The following is a 21,734-nucleotide window of genomic DNA, read 5'->3' as shown; positions in this document are numbered from 1 at the left end:
CATAGAACAAACAATCAATCATACAATCAACAATTTTCTCTGGGACATTGCGCGTCAAAGAGTGTAATAGCACTCACTTTTAAGGCTTGTAGTTTTCCCAAGACATCCTTCGCTTTTGTCATTGGAAACTAACCAAAAGGAAGAATGCGATGACTTTCATGGTTGAATTTGAACCCCATGATACTAAAGTGTAACAGTTTGGTTCTTTGAAAAACAAGATCTATGCTTCTATTGGGATATACAACAAAATGCATTCTTAGATTTAACAAAACCATAAGTTGATACTTTGATGTGTTTGTGTAACACAAAAACTTGAAATAAATGATAACGTAAATAAATATAATGTATAAGTGAATAATAAAAGCAAAAGGATTTATTTTTATTTTCTTCATTTTGTAAACTTAATAAGTACATTTTCTTGCAAGTTTTAAATAATAAGCAGTTGCAGTTTTTGTTAGAGAAGCAGTTAGAGGATATTCTCTTTGCATTTCTCTTCTAGAAACATTCATGAAAATCTGTTATATGTGTCACGCCGCTGAAGTGTGGAGATGTTACTGTGGACTCGCTGGACCACCAGGTGAATGGTGGCAGCAGATTACCCGATACAGCAAGAGACGGGAGAGAACTTGGAGGAAAAAGAAGATGATTTATTTAAAAGTATGGTGAACAAGACCTGATGGTGAGAGGGCTCAAAAGGGTCATGATGCTAAGCACCGCCGGAGGAGCAACCGGTGAGGGAAGCCCTATACAGGGAAAAATCACTGCATAGCCCCGGAAGGTAAGACAGTCCGAAGGAGTTCCAGCTAGACTGTGGAATGCCAGCTCAATCAGAGAAAAGAATCCGGGAATGATCTGCACCATCCAAGGGAAGCAGATCCTGTAGTTGAAGGAATCTGGAATGCTCTGCACCGTCCTGCCAAAGCAGATCCATCCGTTGAAAGAATCCTGAGGGTTCCAGAATGACCACGGAGGTAAACACGGCAGACATTGAATCCGAGGCATGCAGTGAGACCAGGACTGATGAACCAGCTGCTGGAGATTCTGTGGAGACAAAGAAGTAAGTATCTTACACAGCAGAACAGCGCACAGTCAGCAAGTGCAGGTCACTTGTAATGCCTGCATGGATCCACATACTCAGACAGGCTGTAATGGACAGGATAGATGGAAGCCACTCATCAAGCAGGACCCCCAGAACCCTGAAACCCTTTAACCCCTATACAGGGATTTTGAATTACACAGGGCCCAAGGTGATCACTACCTGTGGAAGGCTGCAGTCTGATGAGAGTAGTCGTCAGGCAGGGTGAAACCAGGAATTGCAGAACAGAGACAGAATCGGCAGACAAGGACGTAAACAGAACACAAAGCAGAGGTCAAATCCGGATCGGGCAGCGAGATACATAAACAGCAGGCAGAAGGGTAGTAAGGAAACAAGCAGAAGTCAGAACACCAGAACAACTAAACAGAACAGGGCACAACAGGAACCAGGAATAGAACTCTCTCTGGCAGTGGTCAGCAGACAGGAGGGGAAATAAGAAGGGTGGGGTGTAAAACACAACATACAAAGTTTTCCTATAAAAATACACCAGACTCGCTTAATGATTAGGGACATTTCCAGGACGCTCAAGTGGACGCACTATTCCTGTGATGCAATTGCCATGTTGTTTCCTTATCACCAATTGAGTCCCTCCAATGAGAAAGGATTGCTACAACGTAAACGGTAATGTTGATGCATATTTCTGTTATTGCATAAGATTCTATGATTATAAAGTAGTTCTAATGCCTATGTACCATTGACTATTCATGTGCTATTAAAATAATTAGTATCTTGCTATAAAGAATCTTAGTATTCGTGCCTGATTAGGATATCAGTGAGCGCTTCGTAAGTACGGGCTTTCAGCCCCCTTTTTAGGAGAATTTAGCAAGACATAAATTGGCGTAGTCGGCAGGATTATTTCTAGAAGAAGTAATTAAACACATTTTTGTAATTTAGAAATTAAAAACATATATTTGGCAAATTTCCAAATTTTTTCAATCTATTTGCATAGTGTCAAAATGTTCAGAAAACGTAAGGATAATGTTAAGGAGGTTGTTGTGGAGATCCCCGGCTGGACTGAGGCTCCCTACAATCTTATAGCACATGAATTGGTCAATTGTGGATTGGCAGAACAATGGCAGGATATGCTCAAGGGTAGTGAGTCTACTGATGTTGTGAATGTACTCAGTAGTGTCCCTGTGAAAGCAGGTGATGTAGTGTCTTGTGGATTGGCAGAACAATGGCAGGATAAGCTCAAGGGTAGTGAGTCTACTGATGTTGTGAATGTACTCAGTAGTGTCCCTGTGAAAGCAGGTGATGTAGTGTCTTGTGGATTGGCAGAACAATGGCAGGATAAGCTCAAGGGTAGTGAGTCTACTGATGTTGTGAATGTACTCAGTAGTTTCCCTGTGAAAGCAGGTGATGTAGTGTCTTTAGGACGGCGCATCTGGATTTTGGCAAGTGCATATCGCGAGATGCATGAGCGTAATCTAAAGATGCAGAAGAAAGGTTCCCAGATGGAACAAAAGATGATAGAATTAGGTGGCCAGAAAACAGTTCTGGAATGTAATACCCAACTGTTGAAGGAAGAATCCGCGGTGAAGTGGGGGAAAGCATATGAAGATTTAACTGAACCACAACAAACACATGCATGGTTCACAGACGGATTGGCTCATTATGTGAGTGGGAAAAGGTTGTGGAAAAGTGTTGCATATAATCCCAGATTAGAAAAATTTCTGTCAGTAGAAGGGGAAGGCAAAAGTAGCCAATATGCAGAACTCTATGCCATATTCTTGGCATTATCTTTTGAACAGGGAAAAGAGTGTCATCTTTATATCGATTCTTGGTCAGTAGCAAATGGATTAGCCATATGGATGATGGGATGGAAAAAACACAAATGGTTAATTCATGGAAAAGAGATTTGGGGCAAGGAAGTGTGGCAAGACATTGAAGAGATTATTCAATCTACCAAGACCACTGTATTTCATGTCAATGCTCATGTCCCTACTAACTCACTTGAACGTTTGTTTAATTCAGAAGCAGATAAAGTAGCAGCCATCAGACAAGTCAGTCCAACAGTTGACAAGGAAAAAAGAGGCATGGTTGCAAGGTACAGCTGTTTGGGCACACCAGAAAGAGCGACACCTTATTCCGCAGGTTTAGACCTCAGTACATTGGAAACTGTCGTGGTACCCCCAGGTAAGGTAAAACCAATTTCAACAGGATTGGGTTGCCAGATACCAAAGGATCATTATGGTCAAATAGCCACTCGTTCTAGTTTAGTGTTAAAGGAGCCATAGTGGTGGGAGGGGTAACATATGCAGATTATCAGGGAGAAATCAAGGTACTGATGCTAAATTTGGGAAATGAATCTTTGATCTTGGTGAAACACCAGAAGGTGGCTCAGATGTTGATAATTCCAATAAACTTGTCTCAGATAAGAGAAGGAACTGCCCCGACAGAATTAACAATATGGGGTACTAAAGGTTTTGTATCCTCTAATACTACAAATGTAGGAGCAAAAATATGGATTCAAAACCCCCAAGGATCGCCCTCAGAAACAGAGGTAATAGCGGTCGGAAAAGATTGTACTCTCCTGATAATGAGACCAGGAGTGGAGAAGTGGGAATATTGTTATGACACGGAACCATGGAAGACCACCACAAATCATTGGTAAAAGGTAACAAGAGCATTGGCAACTAATCTGGCCGTCATCCCCTTACTAACCATCACAACTAGAAGTAGCCGAGGGGTGAACTAACATCCTGTGCACCGCGAACCCAGACGGAGAACTAACTATCCTAAAGGAAGGAAAGATGAATAACTCTCTGTCTCAGAAAATAGACAAGAATAGCAAGCCCCCCACATTCAAAGACTGCAGTGATATAGGAAAAACACAATACACAGATGACAGGATTAGCAAAAGGTGAGGCCCCCACTGACTAAAATAGGAAAGGACAGGAAAGGGACTGATGGTGGCCAGAGAAAAACCCTGCAAAATTCCAAATTCCTGATAGTACAAAAAGGCCCTCAGATCGCACGATCTGAACTCCGTCCTATACCAGGTGCTTTTGTCATACCAATGAAAAGAAAACAAGAATCATAACAAATTCAACAAGCCACAAACACATGGACCCAAAGGAGCTATACTCCAAACAGAACTGCAGGGAGTTCCCCAGCCAAGCAACTGAGGGGAAAATCCCTGCAAGCAAATAAACTGAAAACAACCACAGCAAGTGACAAACCCAGAAAAGAGCAAAAGAACCAAACAATAAATAAAGAGCAAGCACTTATCTGGGGAAGATGTGGTGTGGAGCAGAATGAAGCAGGCTGGTGATACAAAGAACAACTGGCATCCGGCATAGCCTGCTATCAGACCAGGATTTAAATAAGCAGAAAGTTAGCAATGGAAACGCCCATTGCTCAACACACCTGGTCTATGTCCAAACCATTCCTGGCCACAAGAGGGAGCCTCCCAGCAGCCAAAGCATAACTAACATTCACAACAGAATATGCTCCACAAGAAAAATGTTATTTACGAGAATAATAGTGTATCTCTATTTGCAGATGGTGTTGTAAATAAGCGGAATCCACGGTATCGGTTACTGAGAAAAGCTCGATAGTGATGAGATGGAGAATTTCCTGTGTTTGATGTTTGCCTCTTTGGTTGCTGGATGGACAAGTCTACATCAGGAGGAACCTATGGCGAATAAATTTCTGATGCACCATCACATTTTAACTACTGCGCTGAACAGTAGTCAAAACACAGATTGCTGGATCTGCACACATTCTCCTGTTACAGCCACCAGTATCCCTTATCTGGCTATCCCAATATCGATGGAGGAAATTTTAAAGTGGAAAAGTTGTTCTGATTATCTTGCTGATAAAGACACTCGAAATGTTCGTTTATAGAATACTACAGTACCCATTTCCGTAGTGGGATGGATCAATCTTCCATGGTGGCAAGGCAATTTGAGTGGAACAATCACCAATTTACAATATCTGGCTTTTAAGGGAGGAATTTGGGTACCAAGAATGGACTGACTAACCTAGGATTCCTCCCTATAGAGAATATAAAAATAAGTTTTGGGACAGCTATAAATACTGTAGATGCTTTTAAACCCAGCTTAGTGGAAATGACAATTCATGATATGTTATGGCCTTATGCCAATATGTTCATAAATAAGACTAGTGAAACTTGTAGTAACATATCGGGAAATTTAATGTGTAATAATTCCTTTGAATATCGAGCAAATGCCAAAACACATGATATTCAAGGGAGCTTTTCAGATAATATTGCTTTTAGTTTTAATATACTGTACAAAGTAGTGAAAGTGATTATATTTGTGATTCAACGTTTATCTAAACAAACCAAGAAAACAAAATTTGTGGCAAACGATATTTCTTTGTCATGGTATGGTGTTTTCCGAGTGATCTTCCTCTAGTGGAATACTGATGATAGAAAATTATCCCTGGGATCAAGGACCGATTGTGATACCAATGTGATATGACTGAAAAAATGAGTGTGATTAGATAGGGATCATAATCAAAAGATAGGAGTGATCCCAGATATTATTTGATCTATCCATAATTCAGTATCAGAGAGAGATGTCCTCTGGCTGACCCATTTTTACTATGACCAAAGAATACGTGTCAGACAGATCTTAAGCAAACCACGATAATGAGGAAGTAATGTTTACAGTTCCACAGTCAGGAAACTTGTGGTTTGTGGATAACAGGTGCAAGGAAGCTGGCATGTAAAATTCACGGCTCCTTGCAATATCTCCAGGAAACTGTGGTCGGCCAGTTGTCAACTGGCTAAATGTGCAGAAAATGTGCAGGAAGCTGCTGATGCCCACAGCAGCTTGTGGTCAAGTTACATGAACATGACTCAGCTGTCACATGCTGGTCACCAATTAACCACTCAGAAAACACAACGTACAAAGTTTTCCTATAAAAATACACCGGACTCGCTTAAGGATTAGGGACATTTCCAGAACGCTCAAGTTGACGCACTGTTCCTGTGATGCAATTGCCATGTTGTTTCCTTATCACTAATCGAGTCCCTCCGATGAGAAAGGATTGCTACAACATAAACGGTAATGTTGATGCATATTTCTGTTATTGTATAAGATTCTATGATTATAAAGTAGTTCTAATGCCTATGTACCATTGACTATTCATGTGCTATTAAAATAAATAGTATCTTGCTATAAAGAATCTTAGTATTCGTGCCTGATTAGGATATCAGTGAGCGCTTCGTAAGTACGGGCTTTCATCCCCCTTTTTAGGAGAATTTAGCAAGACAGGTGTCTTCCCATTAGTTGTAACAATGGTGGTACTTCAGCTGGAAGACACACGCCACCGACAGTCATCCAGTGGTACTGCTGATCCCAAGGAAACCCAGCACAGTGGATGAGCAGAGCCTGTGCACACCCGCGCCGCTGGCATCGACTCCTCTCCCATGACCAGCACTATCCACGGCAGGGACACGGCATCACCTGGTGATCAAAGTAGAAGTCGCTGGAGCGGACTCCGGTGGGTACGTAATAGCACTGCAGTAAAGGGCCTGAACGACAGCAATGTTCTAAAGGGATGAGCACATTGCCCAGGCACCACCCATAGGAAAAAGATGCCTTATAAGCAGGGAGAAACCCTGCAATCAGAATTAACAGAACAAGAAACAGGTGTACTGCTCCTTTAAATTATTGCAGAGTGCGGTGCACCCAGAGGACCTGCTAAGAGAACGCAGGTTCTAGAAGGAGAAGGAGGCGGAGGAATGCTCAGCACAGCAGACAGGATGAGTGACATGCCACACAGTAGCGACCGAGTCAGCATTAGAGGCAGGAATGGGGGTGCGGGGAGAATATCAATCTCCCTGCCCAGAGGAGACTGACCCCACAACCGAGGGCATGGCAATATGTCTTCAGAAATGTTAATTAAATGTAACTGTTAAATGTTACCATTACAAAGGGGTTAATATGCATTATTTTATTATGGCTCTGTACCCCTTCAACTGACATGAAGCTCTATTTTGGAAATCATATAAGTAGAGATTAGAAAAACTGTCAAATTTCGAGTTTGGCAGATTTGCTCAAATATAGCCTGGAAATTCAATTCAAATGAGCCCTGAATACCATGTGTTTAAGTTCTATGGTCTCCCGAACATATAGCAGGTTCCGTAGGGAGTCAGAAAGGGACTGTAAGGTAGCTGGGAGTCATAAGTGGGGAACTAGGTGAATATGAGGCTGTAAGGGGTCAGGAGGTTGTATAAATTTGTGCTTTGTGCCCTTTATGGTCAGAGTGAGATTGAAAGCTGCAGAGATGGTCAATGAGTGTGGAGAACAGAGTGCAAAGGTGCTCTTCACCATAGGTTATACTTGCACACTTTCCAAAAACAGCCTGGAGAGTCTCCTCAACCTTGCCATAACAATGCCTGTGTCCTCACTGAAACCAGCTATTCCCGAAGGTTTTAATATGCCCCCACATCCAATCACTGATTCAGAGGGGACTGGCATAACGGTGGGGAATAATAGATGTAAAGGGGCAAGACCTTTCTAAAAAAAGTGAGGCAGTGATTAACAAATTTTCGTGGCAGTGCAAGACAAAAGCTATGTCTAACAATCTGCAAAAGTTCCAAAATATGCCTTAGTTAAAACAGTGAGGAGGATCTGAGGTTTCAAGGAACTTCCAAGTATAGTAGTGACCCTGAGATCCAACGATGCAGCTGTGTATTTTTGCTTTCATCATTTACCTGCTCTACAGTGCTGTAAATTTGGACCTCTTGGTGTTAGTGTTCATGGATTGAACTTTCCCTGGATATTGCAAGTGGTTGTGGACCATTGCCAGTCAGGAGTTTCTATCAAGAGTGAATTCAAGGCAAGAAATCATGGACTATTTGAGCAACCTACAAACCAAACTATTTGACCTGTAAGCACTACTGTATGTGACTAAGCTAAATTAACAACTGGCATGGATTATATTGCACAGAGACTATTCCTGTTGTAGTAAGTATCCAATAAGATCTGAGCCTCAACACTTAGTACAATATTACAAAAATATCTGGATAAGATGTCAGAATGGGCAGATACTTGGCAAATGGATTTAATGTTGATAAATGTAGAGTAATGCACCTAGGACGGAGTAATCCTATAGCTGTGTATACATTAAGTGGAAGTAAACTCGGGACTACAGAACAGGATTAGGACTAGGGTATTCTTATTACAAATAAGCTGAGCAGCAGCACTCCATGTCAGGCAGCAGATGCTAAAGCAAACAAGATTTTAGGGTGTATAAAAAGAGAGATTAGACCTCGTGATCCCAACGAATTGTTACACCTCTATAAATCATTTATAAGGTCACATCTAGAATATGGGATCCAGTTTTGGGCTCCACATTTTAAAAAGGACATTCAAAAGTTAGAGTCAGTTCAAAGGCTGCTAACTAGACTACTACAAGGAATGGAAGGCCTACCATATGATGACGGGTTGAAAAAGTTAGATATGTTTAGCTTAGAAAAAAGACATCTCAGAGATCTCATTTCTAAGTATAAATACATGTGTTGTCAATATAAAGGACTGGCACATGACTTATTTCTTCCAAAGACAATACTAAGGTCCAGGGGGCATACACTGCGAGTGGAAGAAAAGCAATTCCGGCAGCTAAATAGGAAAGTGTTCTTTACAGTTAGAGCAGTCAGAGTGTGGAATGCCCTACCACAAGAGGTAGTAATGGCAAATACTATAACAGCTTTTTAAAAGAGGGCTGGATGATTTCCTCAGTACAAACAACATTGTTGGTTATAAGTGACTTAGGAACAAAATGTAGAACTGGTGAACAAAAGTTGAACTAGATGGACCTAGGTCTTTTTTCAACCTATGTAACTATGTAACTTTATTGCTCCTGCTAAAAATATCAGTGTCCCAGTTGAATTTTGTTGCTTCAAGTGTGACTTACTTAATCTCTGTCAGGTTTAGGGCCATAGGCAACACATGGAAAATTAACCCACTTAAATCTATACCCTAAAATTAAATCTTCAACTGCTAAAAAATATATATTACCGTGTTTTTCCAAAAATAAGATTTCCCCCAAAAATAAGCCCTAGCAGTGATTTTCAGCATTTTTGAAGCAAGGCTTCAAAAAAGGGGACCTGCTCTGAAAATAAGCCATAGTCACGGTTCAATAATGAAGTGTCCATACAGCTAAAAAAGTTAAAGTTACTCCAGGACACTTCATTATAGACAGCGGACACCCCACAATCATTCTCAGGAGACGCCGAGCAGAGGACCTGCAGCGATCACACCCCTGCACATATCCAATCTCACACACACAATCAGATCACACACACAATCAGATCACACACAAACATCGTATCGCACACATATCAGATCACACACACAAACATCAGATCACACACATTGCATCACATACATACCACATCCAGCGACACCGATTTCTTCTCGCCGGCAGAATCCTGAGAGGCTGTGCAGTGGAGCGCAAGGACCTGCCGCAATGCTTGCTTACAGGACCTGCGGACAAGTAACTTCCTTCCATCATTCCCTTCAGCCGAAAGCATTCTTTAACACTGGATGTGATGAGTGAGTGAGTCTGTCTGTGTGTGAGTGTGTCGGCCAGAAGCAGGGGAGGATGGCGTGCAGCGCCCACCGGAGATCACAGTGAGGACCTGGGAGCCACGCAGAGGTCTGGGTCTGGTAAGTATGCGTCCCCTAGGAAGTGGAGGGTCTGCTTTTTTTTGGGGGGGGGGGTCAACTTACCCACAACCATGTTTCTCCAAGGATAAGACATCCTCCAAAAATAAGCCTTAGTGCTTTTTTTGGGGGCAAAAAAGTATAAGACAGTCTTATTTTTGGAAAAACACAGTATCTAATTATTTACCACAGAATGCTATAACAGCCTGCTGTTTATTAGTACCAATTTAGCAAAAAAATTAACATTACATTAACATTAACATAAAAGCAGTAAAACTTAAAATAACAGATAGATTAGCCTAAGATACACTTGAAGATCATTCCAATTTTGAACCTAACTATATAATAACAACATTTAAATACAGAAAACTTAGAAACTGTTTATAGAAGGTTTTGCTCTTTCACATTAACTCTTAGGTGCATGCAGTCTGTTTACTGTTCGACCATCTGCTTTCATGGCATATTGCCTAGTCGCAAATGTAGTATACCGGTGTTGTTAGAATTTTTGTGCCAGCCTAAGATGTTCGCATGTGGACCTCTACCACACTGTAAGGGTTTACATATTAAATGAGTTAAAAAATGTACACTCTTCTACCAAAATTTAGAAGGGATTCTGCACTAAAGGATAGTACAGCTTATGAATGTAACCTAATAAAGATTTTAATATATGCCATATTTTTATATAATGCAAATCTCTTAACTTGGCATGAGTGAACTCGACCAGTGAAGTTTGGGTCTCATACTAAACATAGACTTTTAAAAAAATCAATGTCCAAGTTTGGAGTTCAGGTGCTGTACGTATGCTAACTACTCGATCGAGCATGCTCAGGTATGATCAGTGAGACCTGCTTACAGTCTCTGAATGACTTTCACTGGGGGTAAAAAAAACTTTTCATGATGTAGTGTGTCAAAAAAAAAACAAACCCTCCCCTCCCTCCCCCGGAAGTACTGTTTATTAAAGGAGAGCCAAACTGCCCAATCATTGACTTCCATTGGGATTTAGGTCAACTCCGGGTCCCTCACTGAACTTTATCTAAAGTCCGGTTGACCCTGGCAAACCCAAAACTTCAACAGGTCCGCTCAACTCTACTTTTAACGTATTGCATACATTTGAGAGCAATTAAGGAAGACTGGTACACTTCTGAAACAGAGTGAATTTCAAAGGCATAATAATAATAATAATAATAAAAATAATAATAATAATAATAAAGAAAGAACTAAATGCCTTTTAAAATTTATAAAATTACACATACATGAAATAAAGGGAACCATGTTGACAGCCAGATTGTATTTTTAATAGTTGAATTTTCACTTCAATCACAGATGCAGTGACTTTTTGGCAGGTTGGTGGCAGCTCATAGGTGAGGGTTATTTTTTTTTCCTGTGCCCCCGGAGTATTATAACAACATGTTCCTTTACCCACCAAAGTAGATTATTATGAGAACCCATTGGTCATTTATACAAATATAATCATGTCCACTTTTAATTGGACCATAAACGTAATAATCACCCACAAGATGTATGACAATAATATTCTCTGTACATCAATATATTAGAAATCAATGGGGCAAGTTACTGGCTTTGACGTCAGTTACATATGATTTATTTTCTGCTGTAACAATAGGTCCAATTTCTTTTTCAGATCCTCAACCCAAGGGGTTCTCTGATACACTAGTAGCCTGATTTGACAGTTTTAATCAACAAAACAATAGTCCTATTGTTAAAGTGCACATGACACTTCACAACAACATTTACATCCAGATACCTGTAGTTCAATAAAAGACCATAGGTAAAAAAAAGCGATTCATGCTAAATATTTAAATAAATATATTTTTATTAAATTATATACATTAGAAAACATTTAAAACAGGGAAATCTCCTCTGAGGAACTGATCTCTACCTGGGTATAGTGTAGGAGATTGGTATGGTATAATATTAACAATAATGAAGCAAGTTTAGCAGCATAAATACATAATGAAAAACACTGATTATACATACATGGGATGGGTATTTGATAATAAATGTATGAAAATCTATCAAGGTGAATACATATATAAACTAATTAACTGAAACACATACAGTATATCACCATATCAATGTTAATTTACATAAGCTGTTTGCATAAGCCTACTAGCAATGTGAGAAAAATACTAGAATATCATATTAATAATACACACATGTAACCAGTCTATTAAAGATACACTTTTTTTTCATACCTGTTAACCACCCAATCTCCTGAACAAACTCTTCACCTACAGAAGCCACCTATTTACGTGTACATTAATCTATTTGCTGTACATACAATATAACAGAGTGGTGGCTACTGGCTAGCAGAAGCTGGGCAAAACGCACATCGGGGTGGAGGAACTGTTTGCCTGGGACTTGATCTAGCAACCACCCATTTATATGGTATGTGTCAGGCTACCACTAGGTGGCACTAACACTCAGGCAGAAAAACTAACCTGAGTTTAATTCTACAGAAGCGCACCAGAGGTCGACAAGCTAAATGTCAGAGTAGTCAAACAGAAATGGGTCAATGACGGGATGTCACGTCTTGAAACAGGGAGCAAAACTAGTCACAGTCAAGAACAAAGCCGAGGTAGGATACCGGGAAACAAACTATGCAGGATAGATACCAAGGAAGACAGAAGACTGGGTAACTGGGAGAACACGGAGGAAAGACTGGGCAGGACAGATGGAGGATGGAGCAAGCAGGAAAAGGGGAGGTCAGGTAGGGCTGGAGGGACAAAGGTCAGGCAATGGAGGCGGCATGGAGGTAAAACAGGGCGTGGGGTCAGGACAAAGGTACTGGGTAGCAGGGAAACAGAGCAGAGTACTTCTCACAGGGGTAGCACGGCGCCAAGCTGGAAATATTGCTGGTGGCATCATGGAGGCAGCAGAGGCCAGATATGGCAGTGTGACCCCAGGAATGAGGCCACACTGAACAGGCCACTCCCCAGAAACCCATTTACCGGAGAGGATGCCTGTGCCGGTTCTGCAGCAGCAGAGAGATGTAGGGTTCGTGACACTATGCACACCAAATAGATATATGTACACATAAATATGTGGCTTCTGCTGGTGAAGAGTTTGTTCCAGAGATTGGATGGTTAACAGTTATGATAAAAAGTAAATCTTTAATAGACTGGTTACAAAATGTGTATTATTAATAGGATATTCCAGTATTTTTCTTATATTGCTGCTAGGCTTATGCAAGCAGCTTATGTAAATTTACATTGATATGGTGATATACTGTTTATCAATTAGATAACAAATTTAATTATTTAATCACCTTTAAAAAATGTCATATATTTATTATCAAATACACAACACATGTATGTATTATCAGTTTTTTCATGATTTATATGATGTATTTATGCTGCTAAATTTGCTTCTTTATTGTCAATATTATACCATACCAATCTCCTGCACTATACCAGGTAGAGATCGGTTCCCCAGAGGAGATTTCCCTGTTTTAAATGTTTTTTAATGTATATGATTTAATAAAAATGTATTTATTTAAATATTTAGCATGAATCGCTTTTCACCTATGGTCTTTTATTAAACCACTGATTAGACAGTTGACTACATTTTTACATTTGTAAATAAATCCTTAAGCGGTTTTTACACGCAGCGAGATCGCTACAGCGATCTCGTTGGGGTCACGGAATTAGTGACGCACATCCGGCCGCTGTAGCGATGCTGTTGCGTGTGACACCTATGAGAGATTTTGCATCATCGCAAAAACGTGCAAAAATGCTCATCGGCGACATGGGGGTCCATTCTCAAATATCGTTACTGCAGCAGTAACGAAGTTGTTCCTCGTTCCTGCGGCAGCACACATCGCTCCGTGTGACACCGCAGGAACGAGGAAGATCTCTTTACCTGCCTCCCAGTCACAATGCGGAAGGAAGGAGGTGGGCGGGATGTTCGTCCCGCTCATCTCCGCCCCTCCGCTTCTATTGGGCGGCGGTTCAGTGACGCTGCAGTGACGTTGCTGTGACGCTGAACAAATCGCCCCCTAAGAAAGGAGGCATTTCGCCGGTCACAGCGATGTCGCAGGGAAGGTAAGTAATGTGACGGGTCCGGACGATGTTGTGCGACACGGGCAGCGATTTGCCCGTGTCGTACAACAGATGGGGCGGGTACGCACGATGGCGATATTGGTAACGATATCGCAGTGTGTAAAGCGGCCTTTAGTGTTAGCTTCTTTATGTGTTTGCAATGAACCAGTCAAACTCCAACAGACCTTATATCAAACAAGATGATTATTCCAAAATGTTACAAGAGATATTGAATGTTTGTGAAAAGTCTTCATCCTGTGATTTATGAAAAAAAAATACTGTACATAAAGTTGTCAAGCCGCAAAAAAAGCTGGAAAATATATGCTTGTTAAAACTGTAAATCCATCATTTTACAAGCTGTAGCAATAACGCTGATTTTACATCTCTTCCATCACTGTCATAAGTAGATTCAAATGCTAAAAAGTGTACAGCGAGCTTAAAGGGTTCTTATCCGTATAATAAAAAAAAATATAATCCCTTCTAAAGCAGCTGAAAATGCATATTAGATGTAGGGCAGAGAAATGTTTATTTTCCTGATATGGCAATGCAGAGTGGATAGCTTTTTTTTTTCAAGTGTGATATAGGGTCTGGTAATATTTCTATCTCAGATTTTGTTGAGAATCTAAAACATTTCTACTGCAAAATTCAACAGTCTACATTTGGGAATAAATAGAGCAGTGGCGCGCATGCACAGTCAATTATCCATTCCCACAAGATGCTTCAAAACCTAGTTCTAGGGCTCAATGAGAGTCCTAGGAGAGGGACGGGACCACAGCAATAATTAAGTACCGTATTTTTTGGATTATAAGATGCCCTTTTCCTCCCAAAAATTTGGGAGGAAAATGAGGGTGCGTCTTAAAATCCGAATATAGCTTACCGGGAGGGAGCTGTCTGTGCGGCGACCGGGTGCGTTCGGTCGGCCATGGCTGCGTGAGAGCAGCCGGGTGCCTGTGGCTACTTGTGGGTGCCTGTTGGTGCCGGCTGCCTCTCTGTGCATGCGGGCGGCCTGCTGGCTGCCACTCTGTGCGGGCGGGTGGCTGTGCGGCAGGTGTCCCAGTGTGTCCGCGATACCAGTTTCAAATGATGGTGCCGGACGTCAGCGCATGCGCAGATGGAGCTCTTAGATGAGAGCTCCATCTGCGCACGCGCCGCTCCGGGAGTCAGCGCATGCGCAGATGGAGCTGCTTCAGGCGCCATCATGTGAACTGAGACCGCTGACAGACTGGGACATTCACTGCATCGGCCTACTCCACCACTTACCTGCCGCCGCTACTCACTCGCCACAGACGCCACTACTGATCCGCCACAGACGTCGCCACTGAACGCTGCCACTACCACGTACCCGCCGCGGCTGGGAGCACAATCTCTGCCTCCTGTGGCCCCACTTCACCACCACTGCTGACCCCTCCAGTAAGAGAACACCGGATTATAAGATGGACTCCATTTTTATTTTTTTTACTTTATCTCTAAATTTGGGGTGCGTCTTATAAAACGAAAAATACAGTAATTACCTATTCTATTGATAGAAAAGTTGAAAAAAAATTTACTGTACCATGGCTCAACAACTGTATTGGTAATTCATAGACACTGGAACCAAGGCCTGTTAACCTCCTCCTATTTGATAGCATCCCGACACCTTTTATGATTAGTAGGCCCAGCGTGATAGCATATGTGCACCATGCTGTAGTAATGACAAAGCACTTAGTAATCATAATAGGTGTCAGCAGGTAGGAGTTTTGCTGGGCCCTAGACTGGCAGCCAGAGACTATCAACTTGGTCGTTCAACCAGGGTTCTGCAAATCTTTTAGATCAACTCTAGTGGATAGATGATAACTTGGGAAGTTTGCTTCGAGCCTAGTAGATGTTTTCCCTCTCCTCTGACAACATGAGTCTCACACAAAGGCTGATGTAAAGTGTAAAGAGAGATATTAATATAATAACCATTTAATTTTATAGCATGTGTCTCTAGGATTGCCACTAAAGAATGAATACTGCCATTGCCTCCCTCTCCTCCTAGTTTAGTATTTAATGAAACCTTGCAGGAAAAGAAAAGGGGACTTCAACAGTGGGGAACTATTCTCCTTTTCAAGCATTTACCAGTTTTGTGATTGCTTTTACATTTTATCAAGTTCCAGTGTAATCTATCATTTGTATCAACCATTGTTTTTTTTTTAATTAAAGAAAAGAAGCAATGGCTTTTTACCAAATCATGCAAAAATCATGTCATTCTGGAATCAACAGATGTGCTGTTTTGAAAATGAAGAAGCACTGTCTTTTTAACAAGCAGATCAAACATGTATCCCTTTTTATGGTTGCAGCAACTGGGGTGCTGTTTTGAAAGTAAAGAAGTAATGATTTATTAACCAGCCATCCAAACTCTGTTTATTGGGTGCAGTGTCAGGTTCATTAAAACTGGACAGTGTAGGTTTTCCAGCAGTAGTACAATACAGCTATAGAAAAAAAAAAAAAAAATCGATAAACAGGAGGTGTGTGGTTGTCTAATGGCAGTGGCAGCAGCTGCATAGTATAGAAATTGATGGGAAAAGCAAGGAAATGTGCAGCTGTGTAAGGCCAACAGCAGCAGCAGTACAATATTACTGTAGAACACAATGGACAGGCAGAAGATATTTAGCGCTTTACTGGCAGTGCCTGAAGCAATGGAAGTAACAGAAATGTATAGAATTTGATGGGACAATAAAGGAGATGTCAGGCTGTGTAAGGCTGGCAGTAGAGTTCTATGAAAAAGCAGTACAGTATAACAATAAAACAAAATGGACAGAAAATGTGTAGATGTCTATTGGCACTAGCAGTGGCAACAGCCACACAATATAGAATGTGATGGGATAGATAATTAAATATATGACTGTGTAAGGCAAGCTTTGGCAGCACTGTCAACAGTAGCAGCAGTAGAACATACAGTTAGGTCCAGAAATATTTGGACAGTGACACAATTTTCGCGAGTTGGGCTCTGCATGCCACCACATTGGATTTGAAATGAAACCTCTACAACAGAATTCAAGTGCAGATTGTAACGTTTAATTTGAAGGTTTGAACAAAAATATCTGATAGAAATTGTAGGAATTGTACACATTTCTTTGCAAACACTCCACATTTTAGGAGGTCAAAAATAATTGGACAAATAAACCAAACCCAAACAAAATATTTTTATTTTCAATATTTTGTTGCGAATCCTTTGGAGGCAATCACTGCCTTAAGTCTGGAACCCATGGACATTACCAAACGCTGGGTTTCCTCCTTCTTAATGCTTTGCCAGGCCTTTACAGGCGCAGCCTTCAGGTCTTGCTTGTTTGTGGGTCTTTCCGTCTTAAGTCTGGATTTGAGCAAGTGAAATGCATGCTCAATTGGGTTAAGATCTGGTGATTGACTTGGCCATTGCAGAATGTTCCACTTTTTTGCACTCATGAACTCCTGGGTAGCTTTGGCTGTATGCTTGGGGTCATTGTCCATCTGTACTATGAAGCGCCGTCCGATCAACTTTGCGGCATTTGGCTGAATCTGGGCTGAAAGTATATCCCGGTACACTTCAGAATTCATCCGGCTACTCTTGTCTGCTGTTATGTCATCAATAAACACAAGTAACCCAGTGCCATTGAAAGCCTTGCATGCCCATGCCATCACGTTGCCTCCACCATGTTTTACAGAGGATGTGGTGTGCCTTGGATCATGTGCCGTTCCCTTTCTTCTCCAAACTTTTTTCTTCCCATCATTCTGGTACAGGTTGATCTTTGTCTCATCTGTCCATAGAATACTTTTCCAGAACTGAGCTGGCTTCATGAGGTGTTTTTCAGCAAATTTAACTCTGGCCTGTCTATTTTTGGAATTGATGAATGGTTTGCATCTAGATGTGAACCCTTTGTATTTACTTTCATGGAGTCTTCTCTTTACTGTTGACTTAGAGACAGATACACCTACTTCACTGAGAGTGTTCTGGACTTCAGTTGATGTTGTGAACGGGTTCTTCTTCACCAAAGAAAGTATGCGGCGATCATCCACCACTGTTGTCATCCGTGGACGCCCAGGCCTTTTTGAGTTCCCAAGTTCACCAGTCAATTCCTTTTTTCTCAGAATGTACCAAACTGTTGATTTTGCTACTCCAAGCATGTCTGCTATCTCTCTGATGGATTTTTTCTTTTTTCTCAGCCTCAGGATGTTCTGCTTCACCTCAATTGAGAGTTCCTTAGACCGCATGTTGTCTGGTCACAGCAACAGCTTCCAAATGCAAAACCACACACCTGTAATCAACCTCAGACCTTTTAACTACTTCATTGATTACAGGTTAACGAGGGAGACGCCTTCAGAGTTAATTGCAGCCCTTAGAGTCCCTTGTCCAATTACTTTTGGTCCCATGAAAAAGAGGAGGCTATGCATTACAGAGCTATGATTCCTAAACCCTTTCTCCGATTTGGATGTGAAAACTCTCATATTGCAGCTGGGAGTGTGCACTTTCAGCCCATATTATATATATAATTGTATTTCTGAACATGTTTTTGTAAACAACTAAAATAACAAAACTTGTGTCACTGTCCAAATTTTTCTGGACCTAACTGTATCAGACAGAAAAAAGATAAGCGTGGTGGCATGTCAATGGCGGTAGAACAACAGTGTAGAACACAATGGCCAGGCGGACAGATGCTAACGATGATCTAATCATGACATCAGTTGTTGTATCTATCAGATGCCACATACACTCCATCTTGGCAGATTTCAGAGGCACCATGACCATCATCATTTAAGCTCTTTTAAAGAAATCTAGAATTACAATGTGTCTACTGGATTGCTCTCACAGAAGGGCTGCTGGCCACAGGGCTGCATAACAAGCAAGACGTATTGTCATGCTGGGTCAACTCCAAAAGGTCACTTCAAGGACAAATTGAGTAGGCAATCGGATAATTAAAATACAGAGGAGGCAAGAGAACAAGATATATAAAATCCCACGGGAGCAATATGTCACAGACCAGGTCTAGCTAAAAACTTACTACATACATTCTTCCTCTAGTGGCATCCCCTCCTCGGCACCCTCATCTGGCTAACAGTTCTCGTCCACCACACAACATCATCATAGTTGTTATCATGATTCCTGATGCTTCTGTCACTTGCCTTATTTCCTCCCCCGCCTGATTTCCACTTCTCGATTTTCCCTTAAGGTACCGTCCATCACACTAAGCGACGCTCCAGCGATCCCACCATCAACCTGACCTGGCAGGGATTGCTGGAGCATCACTACACGGGTTGCTGGTGAGCTGTCAAACAGGCAGATCTTACCAGTAACCAGTGACCAGCCCCCAGCCAGCAGCGATGCGTGGAAGCGATGCTGCGCTTGGTAACTAAGGTAAATATCGGGTAACAACCCGATATTTACCTTGGTTACCAGCGAACACCGCTTAGCGCTGGCTCCCTGCACTCCTAGCCAGAGTACACATCGGGTTAATTACCCGATGTGTAGTCTGGCTATGTGTGCAGGGAGCAGGGAGCCGGCACTGACAGGGTGAGAGCGGCGAACGCTGGTAACAAAGGTAAATATCGGGTAACCAAGGAAAGGGCTTCTTGGTTAACCGATATTTGCATTGGTTACCAGCGTCCGCAGAAGCCGACTCCCTGCTCACTGCACATTCAGTTGTTGCTCTCTCGCTGTCACACACAGCGATGTGTGCTTCACAGCGGGAGAGCAACAACTAAAAAATGGTCCAGGACATTCAGCAACAACCAGCGACCTCACAGCAGGGGCCAGGTTGTTGCTGGATGTCACACACAACAACATCGCTAGCAACATCGCTGCTACGTCACAAAAGTTGTGCCTCAGCAGCGATGTTGCTAGCGATGTTGCTTAGTGAGACGTGGCCTTTACTGAAAGTGCTACTTATACCTCTACTGCCAGTGCCCCAAATTCCTGGACTGACCAAGCCAACAACACATCTGGGTGTTTGAATTGTGTTCTTCTCTCCTTCAGCCACATGTCATCTCATTTCAAAGGCTGACTGTTCAACTCATCCAGAAAATCAACAGTAAAGGTTGCTCTGTTGGTAAATATCTTTCTTAACCCCTGGAATACTAATGAACAGAAGAGACAGAGATGTCATTGACAGAATTGAAAGTCTAAAAATTAATGAAATGACAGTGAAAAAGGATAACTGAGCAGAACACTACCTCAAACTACTACTGATTCAAACTACTAGTGATTCTGTCAGAGATAACATCATCTTGCTGTACCTGAGACAAGTGATGTATCACATATTTCTTAGCACCCTCCACTTCCTACTCACTAGAGCGCTTGCCCAAGGCAAATGAGGCTAATTGTGACCTGCGTCTGGTAGCATTACTGCCCCAAAGCCGTTACCAGTGGTGATGTAATTCCTGTAGCTAATGGCTCCTACATTCTTAGCTGGGGAATTTTTTTTTTGTCTTTTACACTACCCACTCCATTACCATTGCCACTTTTTCTTTTACCACATATTTTGTACAACACTGTAATTTACACGTAACAATCTTTTCAAACCCACTTAGTTACATAGTTACATAGGTGGAAAAAATACTTATATCCAACTAGTTCAACTTAGTCAATCCTAAATAAAAAAGGATATTACAAAAAATGCTAGGTAAATAGGTGCACATACAGAAGGAAAAATACAGCAGCAAGTTATCATATAGCTGTGGCATTTACAGTTGTTAAATTGTATTAATAAAACAGGTGTGATAAGGGGTCTGGCTCAAAACTCACTGAGTGTAAGGACTATTTCTGACGCTGTTCACACAGCAGAGTCAGACACCCCACACAATGCTGCCTATGAGTTGCACAGACAGGCTCGGGCATTGACCACCTGTGTTCTTGTTTGTAATCAGGCTGGCAGGAGTTAATTTTTGCTAGCCTGTGGATTTCTGCTTGAGTCACATGTTGCAGGAGACCTACCACTTCTTAAGATGGTGGAGCCTGTTGTCCCATGCCAATGATAGCTTTATACAATCCTGGTACTTGTGCTATGCTATCCAGATGCTGATATAGTTCTGTGTGTTGTTTGGTGTGTTATGGAAATACTCTTGCTGTCTGATTATTTCCTCCCTACCTTTAGTTTCCTCTTGGTCAAGTATTGTGTATACCTCTGTGAAGGATTGCTGTGAGTTTGAGATTTGGTTTTACCTCGGTCTGGTTATTTATATGGGTTTTCTCCACTGTCCCATCCCTCTTCTTGGTTGGGGGAGAGGGCCACTAGACCAGGGTTGTTCAGGAGCTAGGGCAAGTAAGGTGGGCAAACCATCGACACCTTCAGATATACCTTTGGGATCAGAGTAAGCTAGGGTTCCGCTAGACCGAGGGCCAGTTTAGGCTCTCTTGTTCCTGGTGATCCCATCACACTTCGTGACATTATCATTGACCCAATTTTAAATTCAGCATGGATCCCGTAGCCTCATTTTTGAGGTGGTTGCAGGCATTATCCCTCCAGGTGGCAAAATTAAGGGTGGCGGTTCAGCAACAGGTTTAGTCTGCTACCATCACGCAATGTGTGTTGGTTGCTGGATCATCAGAACCCAAGCTGCGGTTTCAGGAGAGGTTTTCAGGGGTTTGCAGACAGTTTGTCACCTTCAGGGGGGCATGTAAATTGTACTTTCATCTGCCTCCTCATTCCTCTGTGAGTGAGGCACCACAGGTGGGTATTGTGATCTTACTTGTTAGTGGAGACTCACAAGAATGGGTTTTTGCTTGCCTGCTGAGTCACCTATGTTTGTGTAAGTGGACGGGCTTTTCTCTGTGCTCAATCTTATCTACAACGATCCAGATAGGGTGTTGCTAGCTGAGTATAATATCCACACACTGCACTAGGAGAGTCGCCCAGCAGAGGATTACTGTGCTGAATTCCAGCACTGGCCTACGGACACACTGGGGAACAACCTTGCTCGGAAAAATCAGTTTCTTCAGGG

General features: G+C 41.9%; 1 long non-coding RNA gene across 1 annotated transcript in view; it reads right to left on the bottom strand.

Annotated features, from left to right (window-relative positions):
• Positions 1–531: 531 nt before the first annotated feature.
• Positions 532–21,734, bottom strand: part of LOC142286837 (uncharacterized) — a 33,798-nt gene continuing 12,595 nt past the window's right edge. Inside the window, exon 4 of the long non-coding RNA XR_012747913.1 lies at positions 532–1,041. This is a non-coding gene — a long non-coding RNA (uncharacterized LOC142286837). The remainder of the gene's footprint in view (positions 1,042–21,734) is intronic.

The sequence above is a fragment of the Anomaloglossus baeobatrachus genome, chromosome 2 (genome assembly GCF_048569485.1).
Source record: "Anomaloglossus baeobatrachus isolate aAnoBae1 chromosome 2, aAnoBae1.hap1, whole genome shotgun sequence".
Classification (NCBI taxonomy): Eukaryota; Metazoa; Chordata; class Amphibia; order Anura; family Aromobatidae; genus Anomaloglossus; species Anomaloglossus baeobatrachus.
This window is presented reverse-complemented; position numbering and strand designations above follow the sequence as displayed.